The sequence below is a fragment of the Geotrypetes seraphini genome, chromosome 7 (assembly GCF_902459505.1).
Source record: "Geotrypetes seraphini chromosome 7, aGeoSer1.1, whole genome shotgun sequence".
NCBI lineage: Eukaryota > Metazoa > Chordata > Amphibia > Gymnophiona > Dermophiidae > Geotrypetes > Geotrypetes seraphini.
In genome coordinates this window covers 125,966,623-125,994,121 of record NC_047090.1, presented here as the reverse complement: position 1 = coordinate 125,994,121, position 27,499 = coordinate 125,966,623, and the positions used below count along the sequence as shown (strand labels likewise).

General features: G+C 40.0%; 1 protein-coding gene across 4 annotated transcripts in view; it reads right to left on the bottom strand.

The window, feature by feature from the left end:
* LRFN5 (leucine rich repeat and fibronectin type III domain containing 5) overlaps positions 1 to 27,499 on the bottom strand; it is a 256,864-nt gene that overhangs the window by 83,782 nt on the left and 145,583 nt on the right. The gene's annotated exons all lie outside the window — the stretch shown is intronic.

The following is a 27,499-nucleotide window of genomic DNA, read 5'->3' as shown; positions in this document are numbered from 1 at the left end:
GTTTAAAAAGTAAAGATAAAAGCACAGATTAAGAAATAAATTTATCAAATAACATTGTCTTGATTTCTTTTCTAAAAGCCTCTCCGCTTATATAGTTACCCAACCAGGACTGTTGTTTGCTTGCTTGCCAAACTTACAGAAAAAATAGTGTTCAATCAACTCTCTGACTTCTTCGAGAAAAACAATGTGCTCCACCCTAATCAAACAGGCTTCCATATTAACCTTTCCATGGAACTATCTCTCCTCAGCCTCACCACCACCATCTATTATTACCACGACCACTGCAAATCTGTTCTCCTCATATCTCTCAACTTATCAGCAGCGTTTGACACAATCGATCATGCCCTCCTCCTCCATTGCCTCAAAAAAAGTGGAATTTCAGGTCATGCCCTCTTTTGGTTCTCTTCCTATTTTACAGATCGGAACTTCAAAGTCCAATGTAGAGGTTCTTCTTCTTCTGCAATCACTCAAACCTATGGTGTTCCACAGGGTTCTATTCTCTCCCCCCTACTTTTTAATATCTTTATAGCTCCGCTTCTGACCTTAGGTCAATCAATAGGATTTACTACTTTCGCCTACGCCGATGACATCCAACTTTTGCACCCCATTAACCCTTCAAACACAAGCAACATTCAAGAAATACATACCAAACTTGACAAAATCAGTCACTGGCTCTGATCTAACCATTTATCTCTCAATATAGACAAATCCTGTGGCATTCTCTTTCTGACTAAAAATAATGAATCTTTAAAAGAACCAATCTGCATAGACACCAAACAAATCCAAATTGAACCTAAAGTCAAATTACTAGGAATTATCCTAGATAAAGACCTCACCTATCATGACAAGATCAGTGCAGTTACCCAAAAATGCTTCTATAAATTCTGGCTAATTCACTCTATAACCTCCATTCTTGAACTGGCCTCCATCCAAACCCTAATTCATTCCCTGATTATTTTACACATACATTACTGCAATTCCTTATACTATGGAACCACCCAAAAAGAAACTTTCCGACTGCAATTAATTCAAAATACTGCCATTAAGCTTATTTGCAACACAAAAAAATACGATCACATCACTCCGTTACTACATGAAGCACATTGGCTTCCTGTTCCACATCAAATTACTTATAAAATTCTCCTATTGGTATTTAAGATTAAACTTGCGCACTTGCCATCATTCCTTGATAAATATCTCATTCCTTATGCTTCTCTTCGAGCCCTGAGATCCACTAATCAAAATCTGCTGACTGTTCCATCACTCAAAGAACTTTTCTACACTCGAAACGCTGTCTTCTCCGTCACAGCCCTCTCCCTCTGGAATGCAATGCCATTTCACCTTCAATCAGAAAACTTACTTGACAAATTCAGAACCAAACTAAAAACCTTTTTATTTCAAGACACATACCAAACTTCAGGATAAGATTCTTTTCCTTCCATCTTTAACTATTAAAGAGAACCGCTTTTAAGAAGTGACCCCCCTCCCCTATTCATTCTCTTCCTTCCCTTTTCTACCTCCCTTTTATTTTAATTTTGACTTTGATGTAATTTTGAATCTTCCCCTTCCCCAATGCCTATTGAATCAACTTTGTCCATATCTTTGTCATTGTCCAGCCTTTATGTTACCCTATTTTACTTTTTTAAATTATTATTACTCTTTTTAAAAATCTAATTTTAGCAATTGTAAACAGTTCAGATATTTGTTTGATGGTCGGTATATCAAACTGTAAATAAACTTAGAAACTTGGATATAAAATGATAAGAACATAACAATAGCCTTACTGGGTCAGACCAATGGTCCATCAAGCCAAGTAGCCCATTTTCACGGTGGCCAATCCAGGTCATTAGTACCTGGCCAAAATCCCAAAAGTAGCAACATTCCAAACTACCGATCCATGTCTTAATAACAGACTATGGACTTTTGCTCCAGGAATTTGTCCAAATATTTCTTAAAACCAGCTACGCTATCTGTTTTTACCACAACCTCTGGCAATGCGTTCCAGAGCTTAACTATTCTCTGAGTGAAAAAATATTTCCTCCTATTGGTTTTAAAAGTATTTCCCTGCAATTTCATCGAGTGTCTCCTAATCTTTGTAATTTTTGACGGGGTGAAAATTTTTGTTCCACGTTCTACTCCACTCAGGATTTTGTAGACTTCATTCATATCTCCCCTCAGCCTTCTCTTTTCCAAACTGAATGATTTATGATAGAAAATAGGTACAGCAAAGGCTATGCAATATTATTATTACAATGAGTATCATATTATCAATATCATTCAGACTGGCAAGTCCTGCAGATTAATGCATGATTATGTGGATGGTGTCATCAAGAGTGTTTTGGCTTGCTGGATCATGGTATGATTTTCCAAGGGCTGCTGAACAGGGATGGTATACATCTATCAAAGAAGAAAAGAAGTGTCTTTGGCAGCAGGCTGGCTAATCTACTGAAGAGGGCTTTAAACTAGAAGTGATGGGGAAGGGTGATCAAAGCCACCAGGTGAGTATAAGCCCTCAGGTAAGTAAATCACTGAATACCTCTACATGGATGGAAAAAGGGAGCAATGTCTGGAAAGCAGTATATACTAATGCTCGAAGTATGGGAAATGAGATTCTGGATCTAGAAGCTGTGATGGAAGAAAATGAATTGGATATAGTGTTGATCATGGAGACGTGGTTCATGGAGAACCATGACTGGGATGTAGTTATACCGGGTTATAATCTATTCAGGAAAGACAGGGTAGGTAGAAAAGGAGGGGGAGTAGGGTTGTATGTTAAAGATCATATTAAAGTCACACAATCACAGGATCTGCAGGGCAAGGAAGAGTGGATAAATTTGGAAAGAGGGAATGGTAAATATATTTACATTGGTGTGATATACAGACCTCCTTCACAGATGGAAGTGGACAGAGATTTAATAGTAGACATTCAGAATATAATATATCTAAAAAAGGGGAAGTTTTACTAATAGGTGATTTTAACATGCCAAATTTTGATTGGGGTATCCTATTGTGGGGTCTTCTAGAAATAGGGAGATCCTCAATTCTCTACAAGAAAAACTGTTCAGCAGTTGGTAATGGAACCCATGTGGGATAGGGTCATATTGTACTTCATGTTTACAAATGGGGAAAGTGTTTCTGATGTTACAGTGAGTGATCATCTGGCATCCAGTGATCACTGAATGGTACGGTTTAATATTAAGATGGATATAGAGAGGGCTCATTCAAAAATAAAGGATGGGTGATTACATCAAGGAATTGTCTGGATGGGAACATTTGAAGGAGTAGCAGTGCAGTGGGCAAAACTTATAGGAGTTATTGTAAGGGTGACAAACCTTTTTATAAGGCAAGTAAGTAAAAATAAGAAAAAAAGAAGGTTGCTTTGGTTCTCAAAGTAGTAGCTGAGAAGGTAAGGAATAAGGCAATAAACTACAAAAGATCACAGAAAGAAGAAGACAGGCAAAAATATCTGGAAAAATTAAGAGAGGCTGGTCGAGTAGTCAGGAAAGCAAAGATACATGGAGGAAAAAATAGCCAACACAGTAAAACAGGGAGACGAGACATTTTTTAGATGTATCATTGATAGGAAGAAGTGCAAAACTGTAATTCTGAGACTCAAAAGTGAAGGGGGAGGGGGATATGTAGAAGCTGATAAAGAAAAGGCTGAATTGCTCAACAAATATTTCTGTTCTGTGTTCACGACTGGGAGTGGGACTGCAGAATACAAATGCAAATAGGGATGGAGGAATGGTAGATCCTGAATGATTTTCAGAGGATTGTAATTAAGGGTAGACAAAGTAATGGGGACCAATGGTGTACATCTGAGGATGCTGAAGGTACTTAAGAAAGTTCTGATAGCTCCACTGACTGACCTTTTCAATGCTTCTCTAGAGTTGGGAGAGGTACCGCAGGACTAGAAAAGGGCAGATGTGGTCTTTCTACACAAAAGTGGAAGGAAGAAGTAGGGAATTACAGGCCAGTAAGTCTGACTTCTGTGGTAAGCAAATTAATTGAAACTTTTAAAACAGAATGGTGACATTTCGGGAATCTGGTAGATTACAGGACCAGAGGCAACATGGATTCACTAGAGGTAGGTCTTATCAGTCAAATCTGATCAATTTTTTTGACTGGGTGACCAGAGAATTGGGTAGAGTGTGCTACATATGGTGTATCTAGATTTTAGCAAAGCCTTTGACAGTATTCCACAAAGACATCTAATAAACAAACTAAGGGGTCCTTTTACAAAGGTGCGGTAGCGGTTTAATGCATGGAATACCGCGCGTTAAACCGCCTGCCACGCTAGTACCTAACGCTTCATTGACGAGGCGTTAGGATTTTAGGCTGCCGCGGGAGTTAGCGTGTGATGAAATGTCCGACGCGCTAACCCCCGTAGCGCGCCTTGATAAAAGGAGCCCTAAGTGCCCTCAGGATAGGCCCAAAGTGACAGGTTGAATGGAAGGCAACAGAGGGTAGTGGTTAATGGAGATTGCTCTGAGGAAATGGATGTTACCAGTGATGTGCTTCAAGGTTCTGGTTTTGGGCCTGTTCTTTTTAACATTTTTATAAGTGATATTGCTGAAGGGCTGTCAGGTAAGATTTGCCTCTTTATGGATGATACCAAAATCTGCAATAGAGTAGACATCCCAGCTTGAAGAATGGTCTGAAATTTGACAGCTAAACTTTAATGCTAAGAAATGCAAGGTCATGCATTTGGAACCTGAAGGAATGGTACAGTTTAGGAGGTGAAGAACTTATGTGCATGACAGAAGAGAAGGTCTTGGGTGTAATTCTATATGATGATCTTAAGGTGGCCAAACTGGTTGTAAAGGTGATGGCGAAATCTAGAAGGATGCTAGAGTGCATAGGAAGAGTTATGGCAAGTAGGAAAAAGGAGATATTGACTATGGTGAGACCTCATTTAGAATATTGTGTAGAATTCTGGAGACCGTACCTTCAAAAAGATATAAAAAGGATGGAGTCAGTGCAGAGGAAGGCTACTAAAATGGTGTGTGGTTTTCATCATAAGGCATATGGGGGACAGACTGAAAAATCTCAACATGTATTCTTTAGAGGAAATGCGGCAGTGGGGAGATATAATAGAGACGTTTAAATACCTATGTGGCATAAATGTGCATGTCAAGTCTCTTTCATTTGAAAGGAAGCTCTGAAATGAGAGGGCATAGGATGAAGTTAAGAGGTGATAGGCTCAGGAGTAATCTAAGGAAATACTTTTTTTACAGAAACGGTGGTAGATGCATGGAACAGTCTCCCAGAAGAAGTGGTGGGGACAGAGACTGTGTTGAAATTCAAGAAAGCATGGGATAGGCATGTGGGATCTCTTAGAGAGAGGAAGAGTTAATGGTTACTGCGGATGGACAGACTAGATAGGCCATTTGGCCTTTATCTGCCATCATGTTTCAATGTTTCTATATATGGCTTTAGTTTAAAATATTTGTTATAAATAGAGAACTGCCATGTCTCCCTTCCACTGAACAAATTAAAAATAAAACCAGAACATTTAGATTTAATCCTATTATACTAGGTCATGAGGTAGTAGTGAAACCATTTAGATAAATGCAGGCCACTGAATAAAAACAAAATCTGTATCTAGTCCAGAATAAGAATTATACTCTTATGTTTACACACTTCAGAAGTTATACCATCTGTTAATACACACACAGAGTGAACATACTCCCAGGGTTGTCTTCAACCTAGTCTCTGCTTCTCTGGGCCTTGATTTTCAGACCCTGCTCTGGACTTCAGGTTCCTCAGCTATGTCTCTGTTCAGGTGGGCTGGGCTGTTGACCCCCTTAAGGAGAACTGTAGATCTCATCTATTTCTTCACATCACAGTAATTTGATCTACATATTCAGTCTTTTCCTTAACTTTAGCCTGCATTTCATAGAATGCTCTAATTATAGGGATTGTTCTACTAATGACACATGGAAAATAGGCCAACTATGCCTCTTACTAAGAAAGTATTTACTGTTCATACTGTAATTTCCATTTTTATTTGCAGGATATTAACATTTCCAAGCAAAATTGAACTTGTTCAAGCATGTATCACTTCTTGCAAGATTTCCTGTCAGCTTATTTTAATTGGGAATTAAGAAGCCAAGCACCACTTTAATTTAAAGTTTGTTGGCATTACCCAGTGATTGTACATTACTGTCTACTAGCAAAGTTTAAAGACTGTAGTTCATCCCCAACCCCCCACCCCACATTGAATGCAAAATGCTTCAGAGTCCCAAAACAAATTTCTAATCAGATTTGGTGACAAAGACCAAATTGTATTCCAGAAGCCTAGCAATTTTCCAAAATTAATTGAGCCTGTGAACATTCTAAAACTTCTGCAGCTTGAGAAAGTGGGTGAATGGTAATGATGGGGTTGTTTGGGTTATATTGTGTAAGTGTTGGGGATCACATTCCCACCCAGTGATTCTTGGTTTCACGCAGTTGTGGGGAGATGTCCTAAATTTGAAAATAAAAAGTCTCGCCTCTTCTCACATCATTTTCCTGACTCCTCATTATTTCTCCACTCTAAGCCAGTGATCTCAAACTCGCGGCCCGGGGACCACATGCAGCCCGCCAGGTGCTATTTTGAGATCCTCAGTATGTTTATCATAATCACAAAAGTAAAATAAAACGGTTTCTTGATCATATGTATCTTACCTCATGTTCTTTCCTTCAGTGTCTCTTTCCTATAATATTGTAGTTCGACCCCTTTTCTCCTTTTGTACAAGTTTGTCTGTTTGGTTAATTATTCCCCCAAATATGTTTGTTAACTTGACTATTTTTATTGATTAATGTACACAGCCTAGAAGCCTGATTAGGCGGTATAAATTTTTTTAAAATAAACATGATGATAAACTTGATAAACTTTAGCTATACGTTACAATATTATTATTAAGACTTAGGGCTCCTTTTACTAAGCTGCGATAGCGATTTTAGCACGTGCTAAATTGCCGCGCGCGCTAGATGCTAATGCCAGCATTAAGCTGGCATTAATTCTAGCCGCGTAGCACAGGTTTAGCACGCACTAAATTTCTGCACGCACTAAAAACGCTATCGCAGCTTAGTGAAAGAAGCCCTTAGTCTTGCCCCTCCACATGATTTTTATTCCTGGGCAGTAAGTATAATTTCCTAATTGCTCATTCCTAAAAAATATAGAAAAATGTCTGTTATTTCCATAAAACTTTGTTTATTGACCAGGAGTCAAATTTTGCAATTTATCTATTTAAAATGTGAAAACGTAAATTTTCATCTTTTCATTCTTATAAAGTCAAAAGAGCAACATATGAATCACAATTAACATAGTTATATTGAAACTATACAAGGATGACCACAGAATATTTAGAAGTGAGCAATTTTTCAAGATTTGCTATTATATTGTACATGTCAAACCCCAGATGTAGTCTTCCCATCATGTTCTCATTATATTGTCCTTGGTAGTGGTTTTCGAAGTCCGGTATATCCTGGTAATGGTGCTCACCTTGCTCCTCTGAATATGCTGCCATGTTCTCCTTTAATGTCTCGAGATGAGTATCAAGGACATTGACTTTGTGAGACATCTTATAGCCTATTTTACTATAATTCTTCACCAGATTAATCAACCAACTCCTTGTAGTGTTCAGCCATGTGATTTCCCAGGAAGCCCTGAGCCCTGAGTTGTTCCAAGCTGCTTTTTCCTTCCTAATTAGCTTCTTGGGAAATTCCTCGCACTCCAGGATTTTCTTTAGCTGTGTTACAATGAAAACACAAGCTTTGACTTTTTCCTCAGATTAGGGAAGATGTCTTGAAGGTACTTGTAGGCTACCAACTCCTTATCTAGAGCTCTGATAAATTGTTTCATTAGGCCTGATTTGATTTGTGGTTTTGGCATCAGCACCCTCCAGGGATCCACCATTGGCTCACATTTGTGATTGTTTCTCCACACAGAGAACTCAGTCTGATGTGGTCTGTCTCACCTTTATTAGTGTGCCTTTGTGTCCTTGCTGTCCCAAAAGCAGAGATAGCATGGAAACTTGATAAAAACCATCTTGGGTATCCATTAGGAATACCACCATTTTAAAGTCTCTGAAGACCTTCCAGTTGTATTCATCATACTTCAAGGTACCTACTAAGGTTTTGATGCTGTTGTAATTCTTTTTGAAGTGCACTGAATGAGCCAGTGGAGGAGACAGGTACTTGTTCCCTTTATAAAGCAGCATGGCTTTGATGCTCCTTGATGAACTGTCAATGAGGAAACACCACTCTTTCAGGTTAAAGGAGATTCCAATTACCTCATACTGGTCACATTGTGGCAGAATCAGAGTCCATCTTGATGGGTGAAGAATGTGAAAAAGCTTGGTGACACTTCTGATCTGTGACTTGCATGTTCTAAGTTCCACTGATTGAGCCTAGACATCAAAAGCTCAGCACTGGACTTGGTGAGATCAAGATTTCTGATCAAGTTGTTGAGGTCTTTTTGGTTTGGAAAGTATGGTTTTCTCTCATCAGCTGTACCACTGATATTGTAAACTGAATCTACAACATCTCCCTCACTCTATGACTTGCTGAAGACATATGCTCTCTCTCTCTCTGGGGAAGTGGATATGGGGAGCTCAGGGAAATGTAGCACCATGGTGATGGATGAAGGAATATCTGAGGACCATAACTTACTCCATCCCACACAATTCAGCTTCAGAACTAACTTCAGCACAGAGACACTACTAGGCTCCCTTATCAACACATCAAGACTACACCTCAGCATTGCAAAAAAAATGCTGCTCGTACAATTGGACCTGACGGCGGCATTTGACTTAGTAGACCATAACATCCTACTGCAAATCTTGGACTCAATAGGCATCTCAGATAAAGTATACTCCTGGTTTGAAGGTTTCTTAAAATCCAGAACATACAAAGTAAAATCAGACAAAGAAAAATCCAAACCTTGGTCCAACCCCTGCGGCGTTCCACAATGATCCCCACTGTACCTTACTCTCTTCAACCTATATATGGCCTCTCTTGTCGTTTACCTGAACAAACAAGGCCTAACCTCTTATAGCTATGCTGATGACATCACCATCCTCATTCCTTTTGACCAACCAAAGCTCTTAATGACAGACACACTACACCAAACTCTAGTTACAGTTATGACTTGGATGGAAGACCACAAACTGAAACTCAACCCAGACAAAACTAAATTCATCCTCCTAGAAAATAACAAAATCCCAACCATAACCAACTTAGAAATCAACTCTATCAATTACCCTTTGCAAACCACCCTGAAACTATTAGGTATGACTATTGACAAAGGCTGCACCATGCAACCACAAATAAACAAAACAATACAGAAATCTTTCGCAGTAATGAGAAACCTTAGACAAGTCCGAAAATTCTTTGATAAAACACAATTTCAGCTCCTAGTACAATCTCTAATCCTAAGTATCCTAGATTACTGCAACATCCTCTTCCTCCCCTGCCCTGCAATAATGATTAAACAACTACAGACAATTCAGAATAAAGCTCTGAGACTCGTCTACTCACATGGCGGTTGGGCCCATGTGCCAAAGGCCCCGCCCACAGGAGGGGCCTAAGGCTCTCGGGCCTATTCTGATTGGCCCAGGCACCTTAGACCCCACCTGTGGGCGGGGCTTTGGGACGGCTGGGCCAATTCGGGCCCATTCTAGCGTCGGCTGCCTGCTGGACGGGCGGGTTTGGCACCCGTCCGTCCAGCCAACTTTAAAAGGTATGGGGAAGGGGGGTGGGGGTGAGGGGGTCATGGGGTCGGCTGGGGGGGTTGTGGGTCAGTGGGGGGGTGATCGGGGGTTCTTGGGGGCGGTCGTTGGGGGAGGGGGGTTGCATCGAGGGCAGGAGGGCCTGGGATCCCTCCTTGCCGTAATGTAGTGGGGGGTGGGGGGTTGGGGGTCGTCGGGGCCAGTAGGGCTTGGGCTCCCTCCTGGCCCAATCTAGTTACGGGGGGTGGTTGCTGGGGCCAGGAGGGCTTGTGCTCCCTCCTGGCCCAATCCAGTCACGGGGGGGGGGGGGGTCGCTGGGGCCAGGAGGGCTTGTGCTCCCTCCTGGCCCAATCCAGTCGTGGGGGGGGGGGGTGGTCGCTGGGGCCAGGAGAGCTTGGGCTCTCTCCTGGCCCGATGTTAATCGGCGGGGCAAGAGGGCTTGGGCTCCCTCTTGCCCGATGTTGTCGGGAGGGGGGGTCACGTGTTGGACGGGGCAAGAGGGCTTGAGCTCCCTCTTGCCTCGATGTTGTCTGGGGGGGGTCGTGGTTCGATATGGCAGGAGGGCATGGGCACCCTCCTGCCTGGATCGTTGTGGGGGGGGGGGGGGGTTCTGTAACCGGTGTTGTTTTTGACAGACACCGATTACAGAATCCAGCTTTTAAGCGAAGGACTGGCTCCTCCTTCGTCTAAAAGCCCTTCTGTTGGACGTTTGTGCTTAGGCATTTTTTTGGTTCATTATGGCCAAAAAGTGTAGATGTCGTGGGGATGTACTTTTAGACGTAGTGGTGATCTGGGCGTTTAGTAGAGGCAGGCCATAATCAAAACAAGGACGTTTGTTTTGGTTATGGGCACTTTCCCTGCTTTTGCTTTGAACGTTTAAGGACTTAGGCCAAAAGGTGTCTTAGACGTTTTTTTTTGATTATGCCCCTCTAAGTATTCTAAGAAATTTTATAGCAGAAAATTCCACCATCCTAGTTAAAAAAAATTGTCTTACCTTCCAGAGTTTTTGGACAGTGCTCGTATGTGCAATGAGGTGGCTAAAGTTTGGTTTGATTCCCAGCAGGCATGCCAAAATATGCCTTGTAGGCATCACACATCTTAACAGATGCTTCTATGGAGTACTTTTTTTTTCCTCTTGTCTTGATAAATTGGCCGCTTACATAGCAAAATGCATCTGCTGGATGTTTGTACTTTAGTAAAAGGGCCCCTAAGTTGACTCAGCTTGGAATCAACCTGGAATGTTCTGTAATAAAGGTGAATTTTAAAATATCAATATCATGGTCATAAAAGTAAAGCTTGAGGGGAATGACAATCATTTTCTATACTTTTGTGGCATAGGCAATTAAGATAGAACACATTACCCAGGAACAAAAAAAGAAAAAAATGTTACATAGTGTAATTATTAACACAAACAACAGAAAAAGGCAGACATGTTTCTATGAGGAACGGCTGGGTAGTTTCTATGAGGAACGGCTGGGTAAGTTGCAGCTATACTCCCTCGAGGAATGCAGAGAGAGGGGAGACATGATCAAGACGTTCAAATATGTCACTGGCCATATTGAGGTGGAAGAAGATCTCTTTTTTCTCAAAGGACCCACGGCAACAAGAGGGCATCTGTTGAAAATCAGGGGTGGGAAATTTCATGGCAACACCAGAAAATATTTCTTCACCGAAAGGGTGGTTGATCGCTGGAATAATCTTCCACTACAGGTGATTGAGACTAGCAGCGTGCCAGATTTTAAGAAAAGAAGGAATTGGCATGTGGGATCACTTCATGGGGGTAGTTAGGGGGTGGGTCATTGGTGTGGGCAGACTAGATGGGCCGTGGCCTTTTCCTGCCGTCATTTTTCTATGTATATTTTCTATGTATATTTTCTATGTTTGTTTCTGACACTGTCAGCCTAACATTCTACACAGACCTAGTGCTAGATGAAAGCTTTTCATCTCACCCTAGAGCTGAAATTCATAATTGCATTATTGACTTATTGCCCAATCAAAAGCTTGCCTAAAACTTTTCCTTTTGACTCACTGCAGGTTTCTCTTGAGTTGAATTTCAGTCTGCTATTTTATGGCTGAATAGAATTCCCTAGTGATATGAACCAAGCACTTAAGCAAGAGATCAGCCATACATTAAAACTTGCATTTCAAGAAATGGAGAAGCCATGGATATACTTAATGTCAATTAGTCTTGGGAACATGAAAAAAAAAATAGGATAGAACAAATGCTCTTGGTTTAATTGTTTCCATGCATTATATTTGTATGCTTTTGAAACAAATTTTGAACTAAGATATGAAACATTTTCAGCTGTTCCTACAAATCATAACAGAGATCAATGCAGACTTTAATGTAATGTCAAGCATAAGAAATCAAATTGTATAGCAGATTTTAAAGAAGGAAGGATTTTAAAGAAGGATATAAGTGCATGTTTTAGTAAAAGTAAATAGCACTAAAATTTTAGGTGGTACTATTGTAATCCAACATATTATTAAATGATTTATTTAGTAAATTGAATAGAAGAATAAATGTGTGTATATCCTATAAAGGACAATTTTCTTTTTTTTTTATATAGTTGGTTTGCAGGATTTTTGTTTTTTTAATTATTAGATTTATCATTTCAATACATCCAAAATACACAATGGTACAAGAAATACTGAATACATATAACTTAGGGCTCCTTTTACTAAGGTGCGCTAAGTGTTTTAGTACACACTAAATATTAATTCGCGCTAACCACACTCTAAATGCTAACGTGTGCATGTTAGTCTAAACGCATAGTGCACCTTAGTAAAACAGGGGGTTGGCCTAAACAAAAACGTACAAAGCAATATTTATCTTATAAATTCAAGTTTCAAGTTTCAAGTTTATTAAAAATTTGATTAATCGCTTAATCCACGTTCTAAGCGATGTACATGTTATTAAAATTACAATAAAAGGGGAATAATACACTAAATAAAACTAAACACATTATTGACAAAAAAAAATACAAAACGTAACAAAACATGATACATGAGGAAAAGCATGGGTAAAAGTTACAATATATTTTAAAGATAGAAAAACAAGTAAGGAAAATACATAAGGAAGGGAAAAAGCTGAATATTTCAGTAAAAGATTAGAGGTAAAAGAATTGTTATTAATTTGTGTAGAAAAGATTAAGTAGAGAAGGCATCTTTAAAGAGAAAACTCTTCAGCTTACCTTTGAATTTTTCTATGTTTGTTTCTTCCCTTAGATAGATAGGAAGAGAATTCCAGATTTGGGGTGCTGAAACAGAAAAGATAACTTGTCGTCGAGTATTTATGAATTTAAGAGAGGGGACCGATAGCAGATGTTGTTCTGTAGATCTTAATATTCGATTAGTAGTATATGGAATCAAATATTTGTGAATGAATGCTGGGGTTTTGAAAAGAAGAGTTTTGTATGTAAGCAGGCATATTTTATAAGATACACGATGTGTGACTGGTAGCCAATGTGCTTCCCTAAGAAGAGGTGTCACATGGTCAAATTTCCTTGCTTTTGTAATCAATTTTATGGATGTGTTTTGAATTATGGAGAAAAAAGCAAGAAAGACCCCCCTCCCTAGGAAAAGGGGGTATAAATACAATAAAAAATGAAAAATAAAGAAAACAAGCAGTTATTTAGATGTTAACCTACCATTAATTTAAACTCCACACTAAACAACATGGTTCATTCTGGCTGCGCTGAGATCCCTTTACCCTCTAATTGGGCAGGTCCAAATAAAAAAATATATATTCCCTTGATAAGAAATAAAACATTTACAAGGAAACCTTAACTAAAAAACTGCCCCCAAGGAAATCACTTTTGGACGAAATAATAAAAATTATTTCTTCCTAGATTGCGTCCATTTTGAGAAGTCCAGGAATATATATACCTTTTCACCTAAATAGGTGACTTGTTTTAGATTAAAGCATAATTTCAACAGCATTTCTTTATCCTGTAGAAATACAAGAGAGACTAACAATGTTGCTCGCCCCTGTGTTTCAATATCAGCTTCTAAACCCTTTTCTTTTTGCACTTTCTTTAGATAGTAAATTCTCTGCAGTGGGGGGAGGGGGGAGGATTCAATTCCAGGATTTTTAAAACTGTTAGCATAAAGTTCTTAAAGAGTTACCGAGGAGACATAAACCTAGCTATTGGAAAATTAAGAATCCTTAAATTCAAATTTCTTTTGTTGATTTTCTAGATTTTCAATCATTTTATCAGTCATTTGTTTAGTAACCAAATTTTTAGTCTCGGTTGTTAACTTCTCTAGCTTGTTCAATTCCAACTTTTGCTGTTGAACTGAAGTCTCCAAAAGACTTATCTTAGAGATGAATTTAAGGTAATAGAGACAAAGTTTGTGCATACCGAGTGCAGGTTCTCTATCGCAGACCAAATAGAATCCAATGTCACAGCCTGTAGTCTCTCAAGCGGCTTGAGGAGGGAGATAATTGCCAGATTTTCTCTGGCTACTTCCCTGGACAGCAAACTATGGACTCCGTCGCCCTCACCACCGCTGGTTCCTACCGGCTTGATGCTCCCAGACTACAATGGCTCTAAACCAGGAGTTGGCATAGATAGAACAACTTCCGGGTCCATTTCGGCTGCAAAACATGCCTCACTCGTACTCCGTGATCCCTCTTGCAACGTCTGTCCTGCCGACATTGGGGGCATTGTGGGCATGTGTGGTCCTCATGGGCTCAGCGAGAGCTCACCGTCCAAGCTGTGGTCTTCCCCAATCACAGGTGGATGCGCCCGAAATGGAAGGCTAGATTGTAAAGGCTGTTATTACAGTCTGTCGCAGCATTGAAGAGCCAGAGGTAGGTGGAGGATAGCCCCTCTGTTTTCCCCTTCTTTTAGGCATCGAGAAAAGGTATAGCCCAGTTTGTTAACTTCAGATAAATTGCCCTCAGAACAGGAGCTCTCTACATAGCATATTGCTCAGAATGCCATATTGCTCAATTCCCCCCTATAAAGGACAATTTTCAAGGCTTTTTATGTGGATGAATAGTAGTCAGAAATTGACCCTCTTTTCCAACTGCACAATGCATCTACTTTTAATCACATTGAGAACAGGCATTACTGAGAATGAGCTTATGAAAAAACATACCTGTGGATAACCATACCCCACTCTACTCCGGACGCAATCAGCTGAGAGGCTGCAGCAGGGGATAACCCCCAGACAAGTACCCCCCAAATCATCAGTAGTGATGCCCACTCCATCCTGCCACTGGCCCGTGATCTTCTGGCTCACTCCATCCTGCTGCCCCTGACCCTCCCAAACTGGCAATAACCAATGAACCTCCAGATCCCCTGACCCCCCAAACCTCTATACCCCCACCCTGCACCACTAAGACAACCCCGACACCCAACCACTCCATGTACCTTTAATGAAGAATGGCCGGATGGAGGGATGCTTACTCCCTCCTGCCTTTTTGTGATCACTTATAATCCTAAATGTGCTTGCCCGCACATTTTTTTGTTCGGGTTTAAGCTTGTTTTCATGTATGGTTCCTAGTATGTAGCATACAGTACTGTAGGTACTTTTGTTTTATTTTTCAGTTGCACTTTTTGGTGGTGAGTGAGTGTAGTTTGTGATTCTTTAGCGTTGAAATCACGTAATATGATGATGCAACATCTCTCAGCAGGTCGGGACAGTTACGTTTTACGTTCTGACATAAGAGTCTCACCGGCACTGTATTAGCCTTAAATAGCGTCTGTATTGTGCTTGCTTGGTTCGAAACATTCAAGAAGAAACGTATTGTTGAGTGAACCAGTTTTTCAATCTCATGGTGAGTGTGCTTTTTCAGTTTATAGTCATAAGATAGTGCACTTAGTAATTTTATTTAAGCTTTTATTATTTATATTTAATTTAAAAGTGTGGACGTTTACTGTATTCATTTCTTGCTTTCAGTGACTTCACCTCCAGCTTTAAATCTAGCTGTATTGTCGGTTCCCTGACGCAGCAACGAAACGTGCACGTCGGAACCAGTCACTATTCAAAGTTAAGTTACACTTTACAAATACAAAAATTTATGGAAGCGTTTACAGTGTTAGCATAGCTGTTAAGGCTAGCACTTTATTTATTGAAAATCTTATAAAAACCAATTTTTTGAACACTGCAATGATTGGTGGGTGAGGCGGAGTAATCAGCCTTCATGTCTCTGAGCAGAGTTCTAAGTATAAAACAAGTTTTTTGAATGTACAAAGTATATTGTTTAATGATTCAGTAGTGACTTTATCTTTTTCTATTGACCTCTTTAGTCACTATACAATACCAACGGTTTGAATTGGTCACCCCTGTTTACCCTTTACTCCCTCCTGCTGGCAGGCCCACCTCTGCAAAATGGTGGGCCTTCCCCTTCCCGGTGCATCCTTGAATGCATTGGGGAGGGGCCTAAGGTCCTGATTGGTTCAGGTGCCTAAGGCACCTCTTTGAGGTGCACTATGTGAGCCTGTGGAGGAGACAGGTACCTGTTCCTTTTATAGAGCAGCATGGCTTTGATACTTCTTGATGAGCTGTCAACGAAGAGACATCACTCTTTCAGGTTACATAATATTCCAATTGCCTCAAACACACCAGTCACATTCTGAAGAATATGGAAAAGCTTGATGACACTTCTGATCTGCTACTTGCATATTTTTATCCAACAAGTTCCACTGCTTGAGCTTAGACATCAAAAGCTCAACATTGAACTTGGTGAGATCTAGATATCTGATCATGTTCTTCACTTTCAGTTCTAAGTTCAGTCTGCCAAATTTATTCAAGAGCCTCCAATGAGGAACCATGTCAAAAGCTTTGCTGAAATGTAAGAAAATTACATCTAGCACATGCTAGTTCTTAATTTCCAATAAATCATCAGCATCATTTATAGAGTGGGCTTTCACGGCAATTCCAGTAATTAGTAATGTAAGACCGGTACCAGACATACTTCAACAGCCTTTGCCCCTAAACTGACAGGGAGAGATAGAGATCAGTTATACCAGTGTTTGATTATGAAGTGGAACCTGTACAGAGTGCTAGGTTCAACTCTGGCTACCTTGCTGGGCAGACTGAATTGACCATGCAAATCTTTATCTTCTGCCATTTACTGTGTTACTATGGTGCTCATTTTCAAAGCATATTGACATCTCAAAGACTGAAATGGATGTCCATATGCTTGAAATATCAAAATCCCAATTTTGCAATTTAGAATAGAGACGTCCAACATCCAAGTACATCCAAATAGCAAGGGGGAATGTCTGGGCAGGACTAGGAAGGGCCTGAAATCTGTAAATACAACAACGATTACCACAGGGGAAGAAACATCAGTGTTTGAAAAGAAGAACATCCGTATATGGAACTAATCAAGAAATGTCCAGGTTACAGAAAGATGCTCTGATTGAGCTGCTGTCTACTGGGGGGATTAAGGCATGATGCCTCCTTAATCCTCCAGTGGTTGCTGTTCCTTTCCTCTCAACTGAAAATGAAACTGGAATAGAATACCAGGATCTATGACAACTTCAGGTGTTATGGGCATTCTTAAAAGGGCAGTAAGTAAGTCTGGGGGGTAGCTTAATGGTTAATGCAGTGGACTGCAAAACAAGGACCCAGTCTCAAATACAATTTTAACTCTACGGTGAGTATTTTTTAAATTGTGAGTCCTCCAGAAACATAAAAATATGATAGTACCTAAACATATTAGATACCTACAAGCCTGAAAGCTATTGAAGTGGTGTATATTCAGGTATAATACATATTTTTTTCTGTTCCTGGCCTGGAGGGTTCACAATTACAAAAACAAAGTGGGATTTGAACCTGGGTCCCTTGGTTTACAGCCCACTGCACTAATCACTAGGCTGACCCTCTGCTCTGCATATGGCCTTTTTCTAACAATGCTGCTATACAGTTGTCCATGTTTCTTGTTTCCTCCTGTTCAAAATGTGAACATTTCAGTTTGTAAAATGGATATTCATGCTGGAAATTACCAGAGCATGTACATCCATCTTTGACTTGGATATCCCTCTTTTGACCTGGATGTCCTTCAAAAATGCTCCTCCATACATCATGTTTCCTCCTAAAAACTAAGAATTAATGAAATATAAATTAAGAATGAATAAAGGAATATGATTAGAAATTGAAATATACGATCATTTGGATGAGATATTTTAGGATATGACTGAAGCATACAACTCTGTGAGATTCACACTTAAAGATTGTTTATCCTGAAGTCCTTTTTTCTCCTCTTTTTTGAAGAATTTTATAGGATACATCTGATGCACACTCAAGTTAGGCGCAGTTATTTAGGCCTGGTTTTCTTTGGCCTAAATGGGTGTTCTGAAAAGTTATGACATGGCACTAAGCATGATACTTGTCTCCTTACTGTAAATGATATGTAATTAATTTCTCCCTTTAATATGTTTAATTACCCTTATTGAAATTGTGGTCTAAGAAAGGGGATTAAGTTTTGGTTATATTGTAAGAATTTTTTTTTCCTTTGAAATATTTTCCTTCTCTGTGTTTCATGTAGCAAGATGTTCTTGTGAATTTTATTTGAAAATTATAAAGAAAAAAAAACCATGATACTTGTCGATGGTCGGTATATCAAACAGTGAATAAACTTGGAAACTATAAGTTTTCTTAGGCTTTTTCAGCTGACTTCATGATTGTTGCAATTATCCATGTCTCACCACATCAGGTAGAACCAACATATCAGCCATCAAGTTGTGGCTTTGTTCAGACCTCATAGCATACATTGAAGAAAGCCATAGCAGTACAATCATGGATTATCCCCTTTGCTGAAGGCTCTTCATTGGTTGCCAGTCCACCTTAGAATCCAGTTTAAGTGTGCAAGCACAATGTTAAAAATTTTGAATGGAGCATTTTTGCCTTTGGTCTCTATTTCTCTTAATTCTTTATGAACTATAAGACCAAGAAATTCTCAACTGTAGAAACTTTCTTTTCCTTCAACTAAAGGAATAAAGGCATTAGGTTATGTCTCTCGCTCCTTTGTATATATCTTTACTTCTATGTGAAATGAACTACCAGTTGAGATCAGAACTACTTTCTCTCTTTATGCCTTTAGAAAATATCTAAAGACTTACTTTTCTTTTTCAAAAACTGTTACATAAGTAATTTCATCCAAGGAATCAGAGCAACTTCTCATTATACAAACCGAGTTGAGCTTCTATTGTCTAGAGCAGTGGTTCCCAAAACCTGTCCTGGGGGACCCCCAGCCAGTCGGGTTTTCAAGATATCCCTAATGAATATGCATGAGAGAGATTTGCGTACCTGTTGCTTCCATTATCTGCAAATCTCTCTCATGCATATTCATTAGGAATATCTTGAAAACCTGACTGGCTGGAGGTCCCCTAGGACAGGGTTTGGGAACCACTGGTCTAGAGGATGATCCGGTATATAAACTGAAAGATTGGATTGGCTCAAACATCAGTTCTACCTACCCAGACTTGGCGAGACCCAGACAACTGCAACAATCATGGTTCTGTATAAGGTGCATGTAACTTTCATAGAATTATGCTAAGCACCACTCTAGTCAGGGCCAATATTTTTGATGCTACATATATAGAATCAGGTCCAGGCAGATTGAGAACAGCTGCATCTAACCTCTCCACCATGTCATTGCTATCTTGAAATCACAATGGCCCGGATTCTCTAAATGGTGCCGTTGTAGGTGGCTGCTTTAAAAGCGGCAGCTGATTGTGTGCCATTCATGCAATGGCGCCATTTAAAGAATCATGTCTCCAGCAAAGGTAGGCACCAGAAATGTTGGCCTGGGTTTTCAAGGCCGACATTTCCGACACCTACCTTTGACATGAATCACACCTGCTTTACAATGCCTAATGCCACTTCCGGGGTTAACCATGCCTACAGTGGTGTTAGGTGTCATAAAGCACAATTCTGGTGCTGTTTTTTTATCTTTTAAAGCACTTTTACATGGTGTTTTCCTCTTAACTTTCTAGCACCTAAGTTAAGGTACCATGTACAGAATATGGACCAATGTTCTTTCACTTTCTCTACAGTTTATATCACCAACATTACACAGTGTATAGTGGACTATAGTGAAGATGGTTTTAGCCACCATAGGAAAAACAAATATAAATAAATAAAACAGAAGTACAATGATAAAGAACTGAGAACAACTGCACATCCCATCATTGAAGGGGAGGAACTGATTTCAGAAGGCCTGTATATACTGTAGAAAAGCAGACTGAATGTACAATGCAGGTCTTCATCTGCTATCATTTACTATGTTAGTATATTATTAACAAAGAAAAAATTAGCACATCTCATCTACAGGAAATTATCTACACACTCTGAGGTTTAACTTTCAATGAACCATTTTAGGTTATAAAGATGTCTCACCATGTATAGCTTACAGTGGATTTCTTACTGTTTAAAGTTACACCTACTAATTTATACTTTTGTATTTTAAATGCATAAGTTATACAATTAGAAGCTGCATTTTGTCACTGAATTTAAAGCCCTGCTCCCAGCCTATTCAATATTCCACTCTAATTTTTATACAGATAATTGTGGTCATTGAGCAACTCAGATGGCCAATGGTATCTGTTTAAGTGCCAGTGATTTTAAAAGAAAAAAAGCACTTATGTCGCTGGCGCCACCACTGACCACATAAGTGCTTTTAAAAATTGACCTGTAAAACATCACTGAAACATACAAACATTGGGATCATGACCCTATGAGAATTGCAAAGAATTTATAATTGCCTGGGCATCCCTTTCCCACCAATGAAAAGCTCATAGCAGAAAAAGTAGAAGAGCTTGAAAAGTCACTGCTGATAGATGTGGCAAATATCATGTGACAATTCTGTATTACTTGTAGAGAAACAAGAATCCTGAAGAAATGCAGAGACTAAGAAAATGTGTCCTAAAATGCAGACACATTCCTATTGTACTGTGTGCCTCTTATTAGAATGATGTGCATATTTTGATGTGTTACTTCCACATACTGCACCTTATGAAAGAGGCACTTTTTCAACACAACACAAGAAACCTTGTCCTGGGAAAAACCCAACCAGTCAGATTTTCAGGATATCCACAATGAATGTTCATGAGATTGATTTGCATATTCATTGTGGTTATTCTGAAAACCTGACTGGCTGATGTTGCCCGAGGATAGGTTTGGGAATTACTGGATTGAGATCATCTCCAACATACATGAAGAGTGAAGTTCATGCCTTTGATGGTAAGCAAAAAAGATAGGGCCCAATTCTATAAATGGTGCCTAGCCGAATTCTGCACACAATTCAAAATTTTTAACTAGCTTAATTGGGAGTATTATTGAAAATCCACAATTCATCAAGTTACTAGGGCTCGAACATGAGTCAATGACACCTATCACATCTAACGTGCCTGAACCGTAAAAAATCTTCAAGGGGGATCAAGAGGAAAAACTATCATACTTGGAGGTAAGCCTTGAAGACGTGCTCAAGCAAATAGATAGATTAAAAACTGACAAATCTCCGGGCCCAGATGGAATCCACCTAAGAATACTGAAAGAGCTCAGAGATGAAACAGCAGAGTTACTGCAACAGATTTGTAATCTATCCTTGAGAACAGGGGTAATCCTGGAGGACTGGAAGATAGCAAATGTTATGCCTATCTTCGAAAAAGGATCGAGAGGCAACCCGGGGAACTACAGACCGGTGAGCTTAACCTCAGTTCCGGGGAAGATGGCCGAATCATTGATCAAGGAAAGTATCAATGAGCACATAGAAAAAAATAATCTGTTGAGAACAAGCCAGCATGGTTTCTGTAAAGGAAGATCATGCCAAACGAACCTGCTGCATTTCTTTGAGGGGATAAGCAAACAACTGGACAAAGGTGACCCTATAGACATTGTATATCTGGATTTCCAAAAAGCTTTTGACAAGGTACCCCATGAGCACCTACTAAAGAAGCTGTGGAGCCATGGGGTGGAAGGGGATGTGCACAGATGGGTCAAAAATTGGCTGGCGGACAGGAAGCAAAGGGTAGGAGTAAAGGGACACTATTCTGACTGGAAAGGGATCACGAGTGGTGTCCCACAGGGGTCAGTGCTGGGACTGTTGCTGTTCAATAAATTCATTAATAACATGGAAACAGGGACAAAGTGTGAAGTTATAAAATTTGTGGACGACACAAAACTCTCCAGTAGGATCAGAACTGTTGAGGAATGCAAAGATCTACAAAGTGACCTGAACAAGCTGGGTGAGTGGGCAAAAAGATGGCAGTTGAGCTTCAATGTAGAGAAATGTAAAGTATTGCACATAGGGAAAGGGAACCCGAAGTACAGCTATATGATGGGAGGGAGGGTATTGGGGGAAGGCAACCTTGAAAAAGACTTGGGGGTATTGGTGGATACAACGATGAAGCCAGCGGCACAATGTGCAGCGGCCTCAAAAAAGGCGAACAGAATGTTGGGCATTATCAAAAAAGGTATCACTACCAGAACGAAGGAAGTTATCCTGCCATTGTATAGAGCAATGGTGCGCCCGCATCTGGAGTACTGCGTCCAATACTGGTTGCTGCACCTTAAGAAGGATATGGTGAGGCTTCGAGAGGGTCCAGAGAAGAGCAACAAAAATGATTAAGGGCATGGAAAACCTTGCATATACCGAAAGGCTGGAGAAGCTGGGGCTCTTTACCCTGGAAAAGCGGAGACTTAGAGGGGACATGATAGAGACCTTTACAATCATGGAAGGTGGAGAGGGACAGATTCTTCAGGCTATCGGGGACATCAAAAACAAGAGGGCATTCAGAAAAACTGAAAGGAGACAGATTCAAAACGAATGCTAGGAAGTACTTCTTCACTCAGAGGGTGGTGGGCACCTGGAATGCGCTTCTAGGAGAGGTGATAGGACAGAGTACAATAATGGGTTTCAAAAAGGGCCTGGATGACTTCTTGAAGGAGAAAGGGATTACAGGGTATAGATAGAGGGGTACTATACAGGGTACTTCAGGATTAGGGCATAAACAATTCAGATGGAGGGAACTTACAGGTCAAGGACCTGGAGGGCCGCCACGGGAGCGGGCTGCTGGGCACGATGGACCCCTGGTCTGACCCGGCGGAGGCAATACTTATGTTCTTATGTAATTGAAAATGTTAATTAAGGCTAATTAAATGATTAAGAACCATTAATAGTAGCAGGCGACTTAAACCAGGTACTAGACCCAATGTTGGATGCTCATCTCCACAAGTAACTCCACACTTGGGCCATACCAAAGGAGTGCCCTTTCTTTGTTCTTCTTAAATTTGGTAAATTCATGGCGCCCGCTGTACCCAACTCAGGGAGACTATTCCCATATTTCTAAAGCTCATGGAACCTTATCCAGGATAGACTATATACTGCTCTCTAAATCGGTCTTTGAATGGGTAAATAGTGCGGATAAATCTCTGACCACTCAATGATTTGGTTTTATGTTTACTTGGATAGTATAGTAGGGACTCGAAGGCCATGGAGATTTCCTGCCTGAGTAATGATCATCACTGCAACCAGTTTTTCACCCCAAAAAAATGGGAAAAGTTTGCACTGAATAATGAGCAACATGCCCATCTGCCAACTTTATTTTGGAACGCATCTAAGACTGTCCTGAGAGGGGAGTAATTTGCATATGTGGCAGCTTGCACTAAATGGATAGCAAAGGGAATCTTGCATTTAGAACAGAAGTTTAGAAAAGCAAAAAAGAGCATACTGTATATAGGGACTCCGACTCCTCAAAACAAAGAAATACTAATAGAGACAGAATCCACACTAAATATCTTGATACATGAAAGGACAAAGAAAATGTTAGCTTATAGAAAATTTAAATGTCATCAATTTGGCAATAGAACAGGGAAAATGTTAGCTCAGAACTGGATGAGTCCATGACTTATCTCGCGGATCTCAGACACAAAGGGAACTATTTGCCACAAAACTACAGAAATAGCACAGATCTGTTACAGACATTTCATACAAATGTACAATGCTCACCCAGAAAAAGACAGGTCTATCCATAGCAGATTACTTAAGAGGATGCGGACCTGCCTCGCCTCTTAAAGGAAGAGAACAAAACAGCTAAACTCCCCCTTACTAGCAAAGAAATACAGAGAGCAAGTAAACTATCCAAAAATTATACATTTCTGGCGCCTTTCTTTTATGGAAGCATGATTTCTTTCATGGAAGCGTGATTCTCTATAGGGCGCCATCGTGTGATTGACATGCAATTGGTGGCTGCTTTTTAGGTAGCTACCAATATCAGCACCCTAAAGGGAATCCAGGCCTCTGTGCTGAAGAAGTATGAGAACATCTGAACATATGAATTGCCACTGATGGGTCATACCAGTGGTCCATCGTGCCCAGTAGTCCGCTCCCGCCGTGGCCCTTAAGTCAAAAACCAGTGCTCTAACTGAGACTAGCCTTACCTGCGTAAAAAGGGGATTGAGGGAGCTTGAGGATATGCTTAATAAGGGGAGCAGGACTCAGAAAGACAGGAAAGAGGAATTGGATGGGTCATGCTGGGGAATAGAATTGGGGAGGGGGAAAGCTGGGGATTCCACCCTGGTCAGGGGCAAAAGGTTTGGAGTTTGAACCTACAGTGGAAGAGAAAGATGAATCACTGGGTGAGTTTCATAAGAACATAAGAACAGTCTCACTGGGTCAGACCAATGGTCCATCAAGCCCAGCAGCCCGTTCCCACGGTGGCCAATCTAGCCCAAAACCCAAGGAGCAGCAATATTCCATGCTACCAATCCAGGGCAAACAGTGGCTTCCCCTATGTCTTTCTCAATAAGAGACCATGGACTTTTCTCCAGGAAACCGTCCAAACTAACTGAATGCAGAATTTTACATTTTTTGCACAAAATTCCCCCAGAAATAATCCACTAGAATGCTACACATCAAGGTTAAATTAGCCATTTCTGTCTTGAATGGTAGAGCCACTGTAGTCCTCTTTCTATTTCTCATGATGAAGTTTCTCATGAAAGATAAATATTGGAGCAGCCAATGGACCTGTGTTAAGTTAACTAATCTTTATCACATTTATTAATGTCCTGGGGAAAGGTAGTAGAATTAATATGACCAAATGTATAGATCACAAAACGGTTCAAAATGGTGACTGTAAAAAATTATAGAATGGCATTGGGAGACTAAGGAATTGGTTTCTAAGGGAGTATTTATAAAGTTGCCATAAAAGTCAGACTTTACAGCATCTTAATTTCTCTTAGGAGTGACTAACCTGCATCATCCCTTATATAGGAACTGGACCTCTTCTTAACAGTAGTACTGCAAGAATACCACTAAGGATCAATGGTGTCAGTTTGAACCTGGCTTTGGGAAGGAACAAGAATAACATTGGATCACTCCTGCCTTGACCCCACTAGACACAGAGATTCCTTAAGTCAGGTCAAAGAGGGACCTATGGGAGGGTAGGAGTGTTTTGAGTGATTGGATGTCCTTGTGATATGGATCATCAGGAGGAGAGACTTTGGGGTGAGAGGACATCGAGAGGGGGACTTTGAGGCAGAGCATTGTGGGTTCTTCTATTTAGGGCATCAGGAAGGGAGAGTTTTCAGTGTGGGGGAATGAATAGTGAAGATCTTTTCTATACTAACATAACTTAACAACACATCTCTATACCACATAACCGTAAGTTCTAAGCGGTTTACAAAAACTACATAATCTACAAAAAAAGGGTCATAGATAACTACTCGGACAAGTACTTAGGGAAAAGATAAGACTTCAATTGTTTCCTAAAGTGTTCTTAAGAGTGAGAAGTAAGTAACAGTAAATGAAAGTCTTTGTCATGAAAAGAGGAGACTGAGAGGAGACATGATCGAAACATTCAAGATAATGAAGGGAATAGACTTAGTAGATAAAGACAGGTTATTCACCCTCTCCAAGACAGAAAGAACGAGAGGGCACTCTCTGAAGTTAAAAGGGGATAGATTCCGTACAAACTTAAGGAAGTTCTTTTTCACCCAGAGTGGTAGAGAACTAGAATGCTCTTCCAGAGTCTGTTATAAGGGAAAACACCCTCCATGGATTCAAGACAAGGTTGGACTAGTTCCTGCTGAACCAGAACGAACGCAGGTAGGGCTGGTCTCAGTTAGGGCACAGGTCTTTGACCTGTGGGCCGCTGCGTGAGCAGACTGCTGGGCGCGATGGACCACTGGTCTGACCCAGCAGTGGCAATACTTATGTTCTTAAATAAAAGCAGATGATCATGGTATTTCTTGCCTTTGCAGCCTTTAACAATGGAATTACTTTCTTTTAAGTATATATTTGATTGTTAACCACAATTTAGGTTAATCTAATCTAAATCTTGGATTTATATACTGTGTCATCTCCCCAAAAGGAGCTCAACTCGGCTCATAAAAATCAATGAGCAAAGATATAATATAGCTAGATTAGAGAAAAAATAACTTATTAATGTATACCCTCATTTGACATCCTAGAGAGAAGATCACTAATTTTCCTCAAAGCAATTTTCTAAATACTGTTGAAATAACAATGTTTTCATAGATTTACGAAAAATCTGAAAGGAGAGAAGAGTTCCAACACAAGAGGGAATCCCATTCCAAATCGTTGTATAGGTACACACACTAGGTTCTGTACTAGTTGTTATCAATTAGATTTTAGAGTTCACAAGGACAATTACAGCCACTGATGTTGGAAAGGAAAGTATTATCTCCACTGATGAAAAGATTAAAGACGTCTGTGAAAAGAAATTGGGGAAAATGCTATGGCTATTTTGTCATTTTTTTCACTTACAATGCTAGCAGGGAAATGATGGAGCTCAGGTTGCATAAGCAGTATTAATAATAATGGGTGGTGATAGAAATAAGAAGCTATTAGAAGAGGAAAGAACGCTATAGTTGGTGTTAATTCATTCCCAATATTTTTGGCCTCCTGCAAGCAAATAGCAGCTGAATATATTTTCTCTCAAATCTACTAGTATTATAGAGCATGTTCAGTCATAATTCCGGGTATTTTCAAACTCTTCAAAAATTATCCACATATCCCCGGATTCTATATATGGTGACTATGCTGCATGTGCATATTTGGGCGCATGGTCAAATTGTTCACACAACTTGATTGTTTAACAAGCCAATAAGCACCAATAATTGACCAACGAGCAAACATCAGCAGTAATTGAAACTAATTAGAATTTACACGTACAACTTTCTAAGCAGATTTTATAAAGTGGTGCGCATAAATTCTAATGGGTTGATATCAAAAGGGGGTGTGGTCATGATAGGGGCATGGGTGGGTCATGGGCATGCCTAGAAATTACATGCTCTGTTATAATATGCCCGATCCATGCAGAATTTAGGTGCAGGCATTTACAACGGGCGTGCCTAGCTGATTAGCTTAATCGGTGCTGATAACAAGGTTACACCCCCACCCTTTTTATGAAAACACGTTAGGGTTATCAATTTATCTTTCATACAAATGTTGGTTTTCTCCTAGGCACTTTACAGTAGTTTAGATTATGAGCCCGTTTGGGACAGTGAGGGAAGTCAATGTGCCTAATGTTTTAATTTTGTAAGCCGCTTAATACTTATGTACAAGCGGTATATCAAATACAATAAATACAATACAATTCAAGAAATGGCACCCAACTCAAACTTTTACTTTCGCTTTCACAGTGCTAAGAACAGTGGAGTTTCACTGCATAAGAGTTTTCTTTCTCAGCGTTGTTTCAGCAAAGTGTCCCCTGAAGAAAGTATCTTCTATACACCGAAACTGGGATCCTTGTTGGGACTACCTTTTCTAATAAAGACTTTACTATTGGTTGAAAGACACC